The following is a 17,245-nucleotide window of genomic DNA, read 5'->3' as shown; positions in this document are numbered from 1 at the left end:
AAGACAGTTTTCTGAAGAGGAAATACAAATGACTCAAAAACATATGAAGAAATGCTCAATTTTACGGGCTATTAGGGAAATGAAAATCAAAACCACAATGAGATATCATCTCACACCTACCAGAATGGCCATTATCAAAGAAACAGAAAATTACAAGTGCCAGAGATGATGTGGAGAAAGAGGCTCACTTATTCACTGTTGGTGGGAATGCTGAATGGTGCAACCACTCTGGAAGACAGTGTGACAGTTCCTCAGTAATCTAAGGATAGGTATGCCATATGACCCAGCTATTCCATTACTAGGTATGTTCTCAGAGGAGCTGAAAGTTAAACATGAATGGACATTTGTAAACCAGTGTTTTCCACAGCATTATTCACAATAACCAAGAGATGGAAACAGCCCTAATGTTCATCAATAGATGAGTGGATAAACAAACTGTGGTACACACACATGATGGAATATTCACAGCTGTAAGACAGAACAAAGACATAGAACATATAATAATGAGGATGAGCCTTGAGGACATTATGTTGAGTCAAGTTAGCCAGAAACAAAGAGACAAATACTATATGGTCTCACTAATATGAACTAAAATTTATGAGCAAACTTTGAGAATTAAAAACTGATAACACAGGCTACCAGGAGATAGAAAGAGGGTAGAGGCCAGGCATTTTATGGTGAATTACTACAGAATGTTCAAGAGGATTGATTGTATAGATCCAGAAATAGATAGCATAATACTGTGTGATGGTAGCACAGTATTGTAACTACACTGAAAAAAAATATCCATGAGTAAAGTTGAAAGAGGTGGGATAGGGGAATATACGACACCAGAGGTAAAGATAGATGATAAAGACTGGGACTGTTTAACTAAACAAAAACTGGAGTGGTCAATGATTGTGACTAAATGTACAAATATAAAACTGTTCTTGCATGTGGGAGAACAAATGAATGTCAACCATGCGTGGTGTTGGAAAGGGAATGTACTGGGGAAAAAATAGAATCAAAGTAAAGTGGAGTCTATGGTCAACAGTAACATTGTAATATGCTTCCATTAAATGTAACAAAGGCAACATAACAAAGCTAAATGTGTATGAGAGGGAGATACAAGAGAGGGATATGGGATTCTTGCTAGTGGTATTGTCTGACTCTACTATTATATTGCATTGTATGATATTTCATTTTTCTTTTATTATCTTTTTTTATTATTTGTTAAAAAAACTTTTTTTTGTATTAATCAATATGTTCAAGTGCTGACTGTGGAGAAAAATGCACAACTGTATGATGATACCATGAACAACTGATGGTACATTGTGGATAATAATATTGTTTGTGAATATAGCTCTATAAAATTGTATGGAAAGAGATAAACAGGGATAAAAGTGCTGGAGAAAACATGGAGAGAAAGATGTACGTATTTACTGTCAGGAGGTAGAATGGTATAGCCTTTCTGGAGGACAGTGGGGTGGTTCCACACGAAGCTAAGTAGGTTGGTGCCATAAAGTACTGCAACCTCATTAGGGGGCATTTACTTGGAAGATCTGAGAGCAGGGACGTGAATGGATATTTGCACACTGATGTTTATGGAGAGAGTATACTGAGGAACAGAATGGTGAACTATTGTGTGTGCATACAATGGAATATTGAGCAACTGCGACAAGGAGTGAAGCTGTGAGACACACAACAAAGTGAATAGAATCTGTATACAGCATTTTGAGTCAACTACACCAGAAACAAAGGCAAACACTATAATGCCTCACCAATATGGACTAACTACAATGTGTAAACTCAGAATTGAATCTTAGAACACAGCCTAACAGGGGAATGATTATTGTAATGGTCCCTAGATTGTAAGCACTTACAGCCATCAAATCTAATCCTGAATTGTAATGGCTCTCCCCAAACTCTGAGATGCTGATCCCTTTGTGTATAACCTGAATGGTCTCTAGAACATTGGGTATCTGTGTGACACCTGAAACTCAGAGCTAGAACTCAGTACATATGAATGTCAGTACTGGAACATACAGCAACTGTTAAAAAAAAGCTGAAAAAGATTCCAGACCTCAACTAAAGATATGAATGAAGCAGATGTGGTTAGGACTAGGACAAATTGGGACAAAGGGTAAAGGATGATACTGACTGTGTTTTAAAACATCAAATTCCATGTGAGACCAAGGGAAGAGATGGTTAGTTGGTGCAAGAGCTATATTTCCTAAGCAATTTAACTCATACAGCTTGTTCAAATACCATAATGACATGGAACTTTTAATAGGAAGTGAGATATGGTAGATTTGCATAGGTTAGTGTGAAAAGGTGACAATCCCAAAGTAATTTGGGCAGAAAATAAAAATATACATGCAGGGCTCCCCTGAGGACCCAGGGGAAAATGCAAAGGTGTTGGACTTCCTCACCTGGATTGTTGCTGATGTTCTCACAAACACTGAAGACTGTTGATTTGATGTGCCAAGCCCTCTATAATGGGACTTGTCTTTATGAGGCTCATTACTGCAAAGGAGAGGCTAAACCTGCTTATAATTGTTCCTAAGAGTCTCCCCCTGAGTGCCTCTTTGTTGCTCAGATGTGGTCTTCTCTCTCTAGCTAAACCGACTCAGTGGGTGAACTCACTGCCCTTCCCCCTATGGGGGATCTGACCCCCAGGGGCATAAATCTCCCTGCCAATGTGGGATATGACTCCTAGGGACAAATCTGGACTCGACACCATGAGATTGAGAACATCTTGACCAAAAGAGGGATGTGAATGAAACGAAACAAAGTTTCCATGGCTGAGGGATTCCAAATGGAGTCAAGAGGTCACTCTGGTGGGCACTATTATGCTCTATATAGATAACCCTTTTTAGGTTTTAGTGCAGTGACATAGCTAGAAATAAATACCTGAAACTATGAACCTACAACCTGATAGCCTTGACTCTTGAAGATGATTGTATAGCAATACAGCTTACAAGGGGTGACAGTGTGATTGTGAAAGCTTGTGGATCACAGTCCTTTTATCCCATGCATGGATGGATGAGTAGAAAAATGGTGACAAAAAACTAAATGAAAAATAGGGTTGGGGGGGATGATTTGGGTGTTCTTTTTTACTTTTATTCTTTTTTTCACTTTTCTGGTACAAGGAAAATGTTCAAAACATAGACTGGGGTGATGAAAGCACAACTATATGATGGTACTGTGAACAAATGATTATACACTTTGGATGATTGTATGGAATGTGAATATATCTCAATAAAAATGAATTAAAAATATATAAAGGGATTAAAAAAAAACCCAAGCTCCATGAATTCTATCTTATTAGGATTAATTTCTATTTTCACTACAGTCCCCATCAAAAAAGTAAATAAAAGTAACATTTGCAAAGAGCTCAAGATATGGCAAATACCATTCCCAATAAGTGCATAATAATCTTTTTAGAAGAAAACAAAGAATAATATCTTCACAACTTAGGATACACCAAAAGAACAGATCATTTCAAATGCTAGCAAGAATGGGTAGTAAGTAGAATTCTTATTTACTGCTGATGGCAGTTAAAATTATTGAAAACTAACATAGATATCTTTTTAGCTGCATCCACTAGAGCTGAATACATGAATAGCCTTTGGCCTACCAATCAGTCCTAAGTATATTGCCACCAGATATGCCATCATATGTTCTCCAAAATACATACAGTGTTGTGTTTACAAATATTATTCATAATAGCCCCAAACTAAAAATTGCCCAGTGTTTATCAACTATAAAATGGATGAATAAATTATGATGTATAGCTATAATGACATACTACTATTCAGCAATAGATATAACAACTTACCACTACATGCAAAAGATATGGAGAAAACTCACAAACATAATGAGTTTGTGAAAGGTGAGACAAATATATGGTATTAGAAGTCAAAGTCACAGCTATCTTTGGAAGGAATGGAAACTGGAAGTAAACACAAGGATGAATTCTGGAAAGATGTTAATTGTATCTTAACTTTCTTTTTCCCATTTTACATTTCTTCCAGTTTTTTAAGTAACATAGATAAAATTAAATTAGTTTAATGTATAATATTAGTAATATATATTGTAGTTAATGAAAGCTGTGTACAGAGTTTTGCAAAGGTATAATTTGATAAGATTTTAGTAAGCAACTTTAATGACAGATATGCTAATAAAATGAGATAGAATATGAAATAATAGGCAATAGTATTTCTTCCATAATTTTGTTTTTAACATGTTCAATTTTTTTGAGAAATTACTCTGGACTTCAAGAATTGAACCTCTTCATAATTTCTGTTTCCAATTATTCTATACCAATTATACAAAGTATTTTTGAAAAGAAAAAGTGCTTGGAGTGACAAAGGTAAGAAATTCCTCTAATTGTTTCTCTTCATTTCTTATCCAGATGCATCAGTAAGACAAAATAGTTTTCTGTTTCAGTTTCAAGAGCACTCTTCCCCCCATATGAATTGTTAGATTAAATTCAGTTCATATTCAAATGAATATATTATATAAGGACAGTGTTATTTGCTTTGATTTCCCCCCCTCACTCATAAAGAAAAGGACCAGCTTTAAGTTATTGACAATTTCTCATCTGTGTTACAAAGCTGTGGTTACTACGATTAACCATGAAGATCGGTCTCAGATGGCAGACACCATTTTGAAAACACAGCATCCTCAAAGACTGTGTGAAGTTTCTAACTGGAATTCTTTGATACCTAAGATACTTTCATGTCTTAAAATATCAGTCTGCCAAAAAAGTTAGTTCTCTATCTAGGATTGCTTATTGAAATAAATTCTATGGAACGTGTTAAAACTCAACTTCATTAATGCATTTCCAGAATTGCTATAGCTCAGTCTGCAGACATCTGCTTTGGTATGTTACTCTTTACTAGAAAAAATATTTAAAAACAAAATTATATCCAAAAGGATAGCCTTACGTTATTTTTTATAATAGCTGAAAGCTATTACTTCTGAAACTTTTTTGAAAGTTGGCAGAAATACATAACAAACAAATACCTTGACATTGTCTAGAAGAGGAAACTGGAAAATCTGGTGACAAATGTTTAACATCTCTCCTCGGAGTAGTGATAATAGATATCTTGTGCTGTAACTATGGAAAATATAGTGCCTGAATACTGGTGAATCTGTCTCTGGCACAAAGAAATGGGCTTTTGGGAAAGAATACTTACAAAGTAACAATATCATTGTATGAGAGAATCCATGGCATCTTATTCTCCATTGGAAAAATTCAAGATACACTATACAAATCAAAGAATGGAAAAATACATTCAACCACAAATTCTATTTTAGATTGCACAAAATTAAAAAAGAGTTTTGTTTTGTTTTTAATTAGAAATCACAATCAGAAGAGTAAAGTATGAATCAACACTGAGAGAAAGAAAGATGCATTAACCCAGAACTCCACATTTATATCCACGCTTAATCGCCTACCCATATATCTAGTTACACAGGTTATCAAAAATACTCTGCTTAAAATAACTGATCTGTGGTGGTCTCAACTGTGGCTTGATGGATTTATTGCTCAAAAAAATGCACTTTTATATATTTTAAGTGGAATTCAAAAGGAATATGTGGGATCAAACATATAGTAAACAAATATTTATTGTTCATCTACCATGGGCAGGCACTTTATTAGCTGATATAGATTTTGCTAAGATATACTTTGATAAAGAACTCCTGACTAAGCTGCTTCATTTTTTTACCTGATATCTATGAAATTAACAGAAGCACCCACACCCCACCCCATCCCCTCTTTTTTTTTTTTTTTAAATAGAAGCTGTCTGGGTTTCCTGGGGCTCCATAACAAAGTATCACAAACAGGGTGATTTAAAACAACAGAAATTTATTGTCTCACAATTCTGGAGTCTGGACCTCCAAATCTGTAGTGAGAATCTGCTACATGTCTTTTTCCTGGCTTCTGGAGGGGGCTTGCCTCCCACCCCTCCCCATCACAGTGTTGGCTTTACTCTAATGCACCGTGGGATAGAGTAAATTACCACACCCTCATGGTGCTGCTGCTGCTGCTGCTATCAAATCATAAGTTCAAGTATGGCTTCACTTAGGGCTTTTCCAGAAAAATGTACTAATATTGCTCTGTCTTTGATTGTGACTAACAATTCCAGGTTATGGAATATACTTTATGATGATTTATGACTTAACAAGGATGCTTTAGAGTGGAAGCAGCACTAATAATTATTCATCAAGAACAGCAGGTGTGAATTAAAACTGTCCCAGGCAAACTGTCCTATGTGTACACCTTATGTATACCTATGTGACTGCTCTCTCCTGGAAGGAATCTGTGTGCAGCACGGGGCCCATCTGAGGCAGGCAAATTCAAAGGGAAGAGGGATGGATCTCCAAATAAAAATTAAGAATTGGTGCAAAAAGAAGGGTGAATGAAAGCTCCGGGATCAAAGAATATATCTCTAAAGAATATGCAATTCACTAGGGTAGGGCTGGATATAGCTTATAACAAGTCAGTGATCTATGGTTCAGAGATAGTTTTAAAATAGCCACAACAGTTAAACACACACACACACACACACACACACACACACACACCACAAACAATCAAACAATATTGCAGATTTAAAGCAGATTCAGCAAACACTTCTGAGAATCAGGAAACAGGGAAATATGCATACAGACTCATCACCACCCTGTAGAGTATAGGGATCACAAATATCCCCAGCACTGGCAACACCATGAGACCCTTGCACACTCAATCTGCACCAAATTATATGCTCAGGCTCATTTTGACTAGTTCATTGCCTTCTGTGTTTACAATTTCTAGCACACAGTGAGAATAGCCTTTGTCATTACTTTCAAAATGACATCTGAGATGGACATTGAACAAAATACCAATTCTAGGCAACAGGAAATCTTTCATAGCTCACTTCCCGTTTTTGATGATTTCTGAGTGCGCACGCGTGTATGTGTACTTGAGAATTTTCTCAAAACTTTTAACAAGCTTTGCAGTTCAATGATAATGCAACTGCCTTAAAATCTTAGCAGGTTTTAGACAACTCCTCACCAAATCTGGAGAGGCTCATAACACCATCAGATGTCCTGAGAAATCATAATCTTTGGGCAAACTTGCGAACTTTTTTTTTTTTTTTTTTTTTTTTTTTTTTGCATCTAGTCATCAGTTTTAGTGTTCTACCTCACTCCTTAGATATCAATTTAATGTTCTCTGTCTTGGCAATTTTCTACCTTTGGACAATTTAAACCATGAATTTAGACTAGGTAAGCACCACAAGTTTCCACCAATGTGAAAGGGTTTTTGAAATGTGAATAAATGTTTCTACTCTCAAATAGGGAGTACATAATGAGGCATTTAGAAGGATTTTTGGACTCAAGCACTTCCCAGATTTGAATGCTCTCCTCTGATCCATCTTTTATCCTCCCTCATCTTGGCACACTACCTCACATATTACCATGGGACAGAAATGTCATCTGAGTCACCACTGCAACCCTTCAGTTGCTGTAGGTTTTCAGTGTATTAGATACTCAATTTTAAAACTACATTTGTTTCCTCTCTCCCCTTTCTTACAATCAGGTATCTGTTTAAAACCCCTTCCCCACCACCACTACCACTTCTCTATCTCTATTTCTCTCTCTTCTTATCTCTCTCTTCCTGTCTTTTTTGTAGCGTCTGTTTGTGGCTACCAAAATCACTTCTATAAGATAATACAGAAATTTTCTTACGTAAGTTGAATATTGCTGCAACTTTCTCAGCACAGGGTCTAAAATCTTTGATAAAACAAGTTAAGTTTATCCTCTGTTTTGTTCCCACATCTACCACATAATAAAAATTTTGCAGCTTGTGGTAAGGGGCCTTCAGTCAATTCCATATTTTAAAATTTCCAGGTACCACTTTTTCCTTTGCAAATGACAGAAAACCTGAACCAGACAATCAAAATAAAACATGAAAATTTACTTATTCAATAAACTCAACCGTAGGAAGGTTTATCTGGACTCAGTCATGGATAGCTAAAGAGGAAATAAACAATATCACCAGGGATGTGTTTTATTCTTCTTTTGGTTCTCAAGGCATGGGATCTAATATTGTGCAAAGAATAAAACCTTTAAACGTAATTGGACACTGGAAACTGAAAAAGTTAAAAAGAATGCCGAGAGATAAAAAAGAATATAAAAAAGTTTATATAACATTATATCCACATGTCTTAACAGCTGAAGCTCAGTAAAGAGAATATTTCATGAAGAAAATACTAAAACATATCAGCAGGTAGAAAATACAAATCTATAGAAATATAGACAAACTTGACAGCAGAATATTTTTTAGGATTAGTTTTAATTACTGAATAGAGATTAAATATAAATTACTGATGAACATCCCAGATTATGCATGAACTAAAATTGTATTAGTGGACATAAATTATGGGATTTTGGGATGCACATATATTACCCCGAAGTACAGTTCATATAAAGGAATGACAAAACCCAGAAAGAAATTCATTTCTAAAATTTAATTCTGAACCAAAAAGCTTTTGTAAGACATATTTGGCCTTGTCATTTGTGTTGTTTTATGGTTTAAATATGCTACTATGGCTTCCTTGATTTCCCCACTAAAAATTCATCTTTCTCTCTTTTATCTCCCATTGTAATTCATCTTTCTCTCTTCTAGCAAACAAAGTTTTCACTGTTTTGTTGTTTGCTGTCTCCCCAGTACTTAGAATATTTCCTAGTATGTTTGGTTAATAAATGAGGGAATGAATTTCTGTACATCTTTTTTACTGACTATATGGTATGTTAACTTTAATAATACTTTGGTATAATTACTGTAGTGTATATGTATATGTAAATTATCTTTAATTTACGCACTAGAAGGGATTAGTTAACATTTGAAATACTTAAATCAGAAATCAACACTCCAAAGAAGGCTACTTTGCATTTTAAACAAAGTCATTAAAATTTACCCCCAGAGTGTTTTATGAAGATGTTAAAAATTGTTTTTCTCCCATGGGTGCACTGAGTGTTACTCAAATTAAATAGTAAGACTTTGTAGCACCCTGGACCAGCTTATACATTCGGTGTAACACTGAGATCTCTTGACCTGTTGTTCCTCTGCTTTAAAGGGAAATCTGTTGCCTGCCCACCAGCCAAGAAGTCTGTTGGTCTTACTAGAGTTAGTCTTCCCTGCAGCTTGCTAACTGGATTTGCTTAAGGACAGACAGGCTGAGACCTACTCTGAGCTATAGAAACAATCTGTTTAGCTGTTTTTTGGTACCTCATTGCTAACGAGTATGTGTGCCTGTTCTAGTTTGCTAATGCTGCAGAATGCAAAACACCAGAGATGGATAGGCTTTTATAAAAAGGGGGTTTATTTGGCTATACAGTTACAGTCTTAAGGCCATAAAGTGTCCAAGGTAACACATGAGTAATCGAGTACCTTCACTGGAGGATGGCCGATGGCGTCCGGAAAACCTCTGTTAGCTGGGAAGGCATGTGGCTGGCGTCTGCTCCAAAGTTCTGGTTTCAAAATGGCTTTCTCCCAGGACATTCCTCTCTAGCAAGCTTGCTCTTCTTCAAAATGTCACTCACAGCTGCACTGAGTTCCATCTCTGAGTCAGCACATTTATATGGCTCCACTGATCAAGGCCCACCCTCAATGGGTGGGGTCACACCTCCATGGGAGTATCCCACCAAAGTCACCACCCACAGCTGGGTGGGGCACATTCCAAGCAAATCTAACCAGCACCAAAACGTCTGTCCCACAAGACCACAAAGATAATGGCATTTGGGGGACACAATGCATTCAAACCGGCACAGTGCCCTTGCCGTAATTATGTCTAAGATTTACCTTCATCATGGGAGTTTCTGTGGAAGAAATGTGTAACTCCAGGGGTTCTCTAATAACAATAAAAGAGAAAAATAAAACCTATCAGTTGCCAAATCAGAAAAGTGTCTTGTAACCCACTGAAATATCTAGTTGCAATTGGCATAATAGTTAGCTAAATTATAAACCAAAAGCATATGAATTTGATAAATTACTAGAGCTTAATACCATGTCTGTGTCTAAAGTGCTGTCATATAAAGGGGTGTAGGGTAAGAAACCCAAGGAATATTTTTTGATAGATCCAAGACACTCTCTAGGAGCAAATTTAAAAGAATATTAAGGATTTGAAAGCTTGCCCTGGTGCTGGTTTAAATGTATTATGTCCCTCAAAAGGCCATTACCTTTGATGTAATCTTGTGTGGGCAGATGTATCAGTATTGATTAGATTGTAATTCTTTGAGTGTTTCCATGGAGATGTGCCCCACCCAACTCTTGATGACTCTGATTGGATAATTTCCATGGAGGTGTTGCCCCACCCATTCAGGGTGGGTCTGAATTAAGTTACTGGAGCACTATATAAGCTGAGACAGAAGGAGTGAGCTTGCTACAGCCAAGAGGGACACTTTGAAGAATGCACTGAAACTGACAGAGGAGCTTCAGTTTACAGAGACATTTTGGAGACAGCCTTTGAAAGCAGACTTTTGCTCCAGATTAGCTAAGAGAGGACAAACGCCCCAAGAAAAAAGAGTGACATTTTTGAGGAGTTGAAGCCTAGAGAGGAACATCCTGTGAGAAAGCCATTTTGAAAGCAGAACTCCAGAGCAGACGCCGGCCATGTGTCTTCCCAGCTAACAGAGGTTTTCCGGATGCCATTGGCCATCCTCCAGTGAAGGTACCCCATTGCTGATGAGTTACCCTGGATGCTTTATGGCCTTAAGACTGTAACTGTGTAACCAAATAAACTCCCTTTATAAAAGTCAATCCACTTCTGGTATTTTGCATTCTGGCAGCATTAGCAAACTAAGACACCCAGTAAGGAGGGAGGGCTGATATGCTGTAATTTAATTTGTATAAAATTTGTAAGAAATAATCATAAAAACAGAATATGGTATGGTTAATTGATATATTATTTTCAAACATATAATACAATTTTTAAAATGATGACAAACAGTCAATATAACCATTCTTCAAAGTCTATGTGGAAAGATGTCGAAAGATGACAAATTTCCCTGTAATAATCTGAGGATGGATCCAATGCTCAAGGGTATGTCAATGTCAATTCCCCTAGAGAAAGTTGGATCTGGGTAAAACTGAAAATTCTAAGGAGTAACATTTCAGTATAGGAAATGAAACTACAAAGCAAGGAAGTAAAGGCTTCCCAGGCTAGAATTAAAAACCAGAAGAAATAATCTGCAAAAGAAAGAGGAGATTTGCCTTTGATTCTCAGAATATCTGCAAAGAACAGAATTGTTCATGTTTAAAAAATAAGTAAAATATTAAGTAGTTTTTCCTGGAAGAATTGGAATATGCTAAAATCAGCCAGGGACTGCATCATGGAAGAATAAGTCTACCTTTTCCTATTCTCCCTTTTGGTGGGCACTTGTAACCCAAGCAAAAGTGTTTGCCCCATCCAATACCACAGCTTCAGCAAAAGCAAAGTATTTTTAAAAATTATAAACAGTAAAACAAATATACTTTAAAGATATGCACTAAAATTAGATGAAGATTCCAAGAAACAGGTTCCCCTTTGGACATATAAAAGCATGGTGAAATATTAGTCATATAGCTGTAAACAGCATTCACCCAAGGACATTTGTAATATAGTATAGTGTGTATAGTATAGCTCAGTATGGAGGACCTAGATGCATGGTGATAAACACCATGAAATTATGAGAAAAAAGTGGTTAAGAAGCATACAAAATTAGGAGAAAATGAGGAAGTCTAAAGAATAAAATTGATGGGCAATCAGATAAGGTGTTATAAAATATTAACAAGAAGCCATTGTTAGACTTGAAATAAATTCCCCAGGCAGCACATATGCAAGATAGGTTCTCCCAATGTAAAATTAACAAAATTGAGGATAGCTCTTGATATCTAGTATTAGCTGTAGCAGCCCTTGAAATTGTTTTGATAATTTAAAAGTAGGAATTCAGCATTCTGCCAGATCATGCGGAGAGATCGACAAAAGCACATATCCAACCCTAAGATTTATTTAATAAATAATTATATTTATTAAATAATCTGCTGAAATTGCAATGTTCTTTTCTTGTGTATGAGGCAACCAGAGAGTTAAAGAATAGCTTTAATGATTTTTTAAAGAGCATTTCTTGGAAGGATTGAATTTTAAAAGTTTTATTGGTGTTTGTTTCAATTATTTAAATTACTATGATGTGCTATATTACAATGATTACAGTGGCAAACAAGGAAGAAAGATATATGGTGTGTATTTAAATAGTGAATGTGATTCTTTTTCAAGGACATCATTATTTAACAGTTTATGGTATTTGTTCATGTAAAGTGACGTGGTTAATTTGGTGTGAACTTTTCACTAATGAAAATAATCTATTAGGATAAATTTGACATTAGAATTGATCATGTTTCATTTGGCATCAGTACACAAAGGATGAAATATTCATTATGTCCAAAAGTATTCAAATAATATTCTCCCTCATATATGCCATCAAATACAAGAATATAGCTATTTGGGGGTTTGTGTTTGTTCTAGTTTGCTAATGCTGCAGAATGCAAAACACCAGAGATGGGTTGGCTTTTATAAAAAGGGGTTTATTTAGCTACACAGTTACAGTCTTAAGGCCATAAAGTGTCCAAGGTAACACATCAGTAATCGGGTACCTTCACTGGAGGATGGCCAATGGCGTCCGGAAAACTTCTGTTAGCTGGGAAGGCACGTGGCTGGCATCTGCTCCTAAGTTCTGGTTTCAAAATGGCTTTCTCCCAGGACGTTCCTCTCTAGCAAGCTTGCTTCTCTTCAAAACATCACTCACAGCTGCACTCCGTTCAGTCTGAGTCAGCATGTTTTATATGGCTCCACTGATCAAGGCCCACCCTGAATGGGTGGGGTCACACCTCCATAGGAGTATCCCACCGAAGTCACCACCCACAGCTGGGTGGGGCACATTCCAAGCAAATCTAACCAGCACCAAAACGTCTGTCCCACAAGACCACAAAGATAATGGCATTTGGGGGACACAATACATTCAAACCGGCACATTCCACCCCCTGGACCCCAAAATGACATTATCTTTCCAAATACAAAATACATTCATTTCATCACAATATCACAAAAACTTAAACCATTTCAGTAACAAAAGTTAAGTACAAAATCCCGTCAAAATCAATTTAGGCGTGGTGGGTCCTAAGGCACAATTCTCCTTTAGCTTTGGATCTGTGGACTTAGAACAAGTTATATGCTTCCAATATACAAAGGAGGGACATTCATAGGATAAACATTTCCATTGCCATAAGGAGAAAGCATAACAGGACCAAAACAGTTCCTAAAACCTGCAGGACAAACTCCATTAGATTTCAAAGTCAGACAGTCATTAACAGAATGACGTTGCATCCTTGGGGCTTGAGAGAGCGGGAGTCTAACCCTTCCTAAGGACCTCCGCGGCAGCCCTTTCCTCTCCAAACACTTGGGTGGGCGCTCCAACACATCCACACATTGGGGAGACCACCTTCTCGGCCCCACCTTCCTCAAACATCGGGGCAGCTCCCGGATTCCCTTCCATCTCCGGGGAACACGCTCAACCCCTTCCGAATGGTGTGGTGGCAGCCAGGCTCTCCCCAGTTCCCTGGGAATGTGCTTCACCCTCTTTGGGACCTTGGGTGGCAAAACTCTTCCAGAGCATTGAGGTGGAAGTCCCACCCTTGACCTCCGAGGCAAACTCACCCTTTCCATGTGTGTGGGCTGCTCCGCTCTCCCAGCCCAAGACCTCCTGACTCCAGACCTCAACCTCCATGGCTCTGTCTTTGAAGAAACTTTTCCTTCAGTTTGTTCCTTGTCTCTCTCCTCCAGTCCCAAATGGCAGCGGCTCTGTCTGTAAAGATCTTGCAAAAATTCTGTTGGCTTCGCATGAAGCATGCAGGGGTCAAAGCCATCAGACAACAGGAGTTTCCACAAATCCTTTCTGGATAATTCCATCTCCAATCTTGGCTTGTACTGAAATGGTGGCTGGGTTCCATGTTTGGTTACATCCTCACGTTGGGCTGTAGCTTCTGGGATTCCACCCCCTGGAAGCCCGTAATTTTCCAAGCCATCAGCTTCTGGTTTCTTTGAACCCAAGAGTTCAGTTCTAAGTTTATCTCTTTCCGCTCTCATTTTACTAAAAGCTGCAAGGAGAAGCCAGGATACATCCTCCACAGGTAGTCTGGAGATCTCCTCAGCTAAGTATTCCAGTTTGTCACTTTTAAATTCTTCCTTCCATCTGACACCAGGACTCAATTTTGCCAAATTCTCTGCCACTTTAAAACAAGGTTCGCCTTTCTTCCAGTTCACAACAACACATTGATCATCTCTGTTCAAGGCCTCATCAGAAGTATCTTTAGAGTCCATATTTCCATAAACAGTCTCTTTAAAGCAGTTTTGGCCTTTTCTGTCAAGCTCCTCACAACTCTTCCAGAAACTCCCCATTATCCATTTAAAAAGCCGTTCCAACATGTTTGGTATTTGCAAACTCAGCAGCAAAAGCACCCCACTCCTGGTACCAAAATCTGTTCTAGTTTGCTAATGCTGCAGAATGCAAAACACCAGAGATGGGTTGGCTTTTATAAAAAGGGGTTTATTTAGCTACACAGTTACAGTCTTAAGGCCATAAAGTGTCCAAGGTAACACATCAGTAATCGGGTACCTTCACTGGAGGATGGCCAATGGTGTCCGGAAAACTTCTGTTAGCTGGGAAGGCACGTGGCTGGCATCTGCTCCTAAGTTCTGGTTTCAAAATGGCTTTCTCCCAGGACGTTCCTCTCTAGCAAGCTTGCTTCTCTTCAAAACATCACTCACAGCTGCACTCCGTTCAGTCTCTTTGAGTCAGCATGTTTTATATGGCTCCACTGATCAAGGCCCACCCTGAATGGGTGGGGTCACACCTCCATAGGAGTATCCCACCGAAGTCACCACCCACAGCTGGGTGGGGCACATTCCAAGCAAATCTAACCAGCACCAAAACGTCTGTCCCACAAGACCACAAAGATAATGGCATTTGGGGGACACAATACATTCAAACCGGCACAGTGTTTATGTGTGAATTAATTGTTATTGATTATGCTATTACAAGAGAACATTCATCAAGCTGAACAATTTAAAAATAGATTGAAAATATAATGTAAAACAAGTAAAGGAAATGGTTAAAAATCAGAAATTTATATAAAAAGATCCTGTAACAATAGCCTAAATGATATGTTTATGATCAAATGCTAGAAGGTATCCTGTCAGACTTGGGCAAAAACTATTTTAAAATCAATATTTAATAACAATGTTAAGTATAAAATTCTAAAAAGTTTATTCTAATACAAGCATGACATATGGCTTATAAAACTTTCAATAAATATCTGCCATAAATGAAATTTGTATGTTGGTTTAATTTTGAGGTGTAGCTTTACATGAACTTTACACTGATCCTGCAGTTTAAACATGAATACAGCACAGTGCTTAAACCTAGGGTTCTTAAATTGGATTGAGCTATATTTCAATTCTAGCAATGTCACTGACTGTTACTTTAGTCAACTTATTTTCCACTAATTATATTTATTGCATTCATCTTTATTGGGAAGAATAATTAGGTTATTGAGGGTTGTTTGTAAAGGACAAAGTCTGACTCACAGTAATCACGAATACGTTTTAAGCAATATTTTAATGAATATAATAAAATAATATTATAAATTACATTTTCAATGTATAATATTTTTTAATAATTCCAATGATTCCTGCTTTTGCAACTCCAGGATTATTCATTTTTACTCAATTTCTCATATCCAATTTCATTTCATCAAAATGAATAAGTAGATACATACACCAGAAATAAAGATCTAAATAAAACTTTACTTCCTTAGATAAATAGAAAGAAAATGAAATTCGATTCAAAGAACGCTAACCTGTAGTCAAAAGTCAGAGATTGTAAAGTTTCCTTTATGTTTGACCTTTTAATGAATTCAAATTAGGATTATGAAGTGAATAAAATTATGTTTCTTTTAAATATTTATATCAAATTAAGTTTCTATTACATCATTTTACATTAATGTGAAATTATTCTTGCTAGTGAAGTCAAGTTCAGATATGAAAAAATAATTTTAGCCAGTTCCCACTTTATGTAAGGAAATAAAATAATAATTTTCTTTCTTGTTTGTGAATTTTGTCTATGTGAACATTTATTCTTTTCTATATTAATGAACTGTAGTAGAAAAGATACATACATTTATTAAAAAAGAATACTTTTCTGAATTAAAACATATTCCAGAACACTTCATCAGTGACCTGTGATACTAAATGTATAAGAATTATCTGTGACAATACATTTCATCCAACAGACAGATTATTGCTCTGTAGTGTGTTTTGGAAAACTATGGAAAAAAGGCAATAAGAAATAGTAACAATGTGAGTATACCTTTCAGGAAAAATGTGCAATGTCTTGATGAAAAACTCCTAAAATTGTTTAGGAATTTTTCCTTCCTGAATATTAATGTTAATATGTACCGTTTAAGAGCACAAGTTACATGCAATTTGCCAGAATGTTCAAAATATCATTAGTAAATTTATGTAATATTTGATGAATGTAATAGATTTTATGAAGTCAAATAGAATGTGTCTTCCAAAAGAAAGGGCAAAAACAAAACAAAACAGAACAAAGAAAAAAAAACGGTTGGTATTAACTGGATTTCTGAAGGTTTCATACTTAATTGTGGGTAGTTATTTCTTTTTTCAGCTAATTTAGAGCTGAGTTAGTTATAATACTCATGAAATTTACCAAACTAAAGTTTGATTAAGACAATCCTTAATAGTTTCTTACTATTTAAAACCCTAGGGAAATTTGGAGGTCTTTTGGTCTAAATCCTTATGTAGTGGATTGAATGGTGATCCCACCCCAGAAGATATATCCACTGGGAATTTGTGAATGTGACCTTATTTAGTCGAAGAGTTTTTGCAGATGTAATTAAGTTGAAGATCTTGAGATGAGATCACCCTGGATTAGGATGGGCCCTTAATCAATGTTATATGTCTAAGAGAAGGGAGGGAAGAAGTCACAGACAGAAAAGGAGATCAAGCAGAGAAACAGAGAAAAAGACCATCTGAAGATGGAGACAGATTGGAGCTATCCAGCCCAAGACCAAGGAGCCTCTTGGAAGAGGCAAGGAAGTCTTAAGTTGGTATTAATGTGAAGTATTTGATATAAGTAAAGATGTAATTGTAAATGT

This window comes from Choloepus didactylus, chromosome 12 (assembly GCF_015220235.1).
Source record: "Choloepus didactylus isolate mChoDid1 chromosome 12, mChoDid1.pri, whole genome shotgun sequence".
In the NCBI taxonomy this organism is placed as follows: domain Eukaryota; kingdom Metazoa; phylum Chordata; class Mammalia; order Pilosa; family Megalonychidae; genus Choloepus; species Choloepus didactylus.
Note: the sequence above shows the minus strand (reverse complement) of the source record.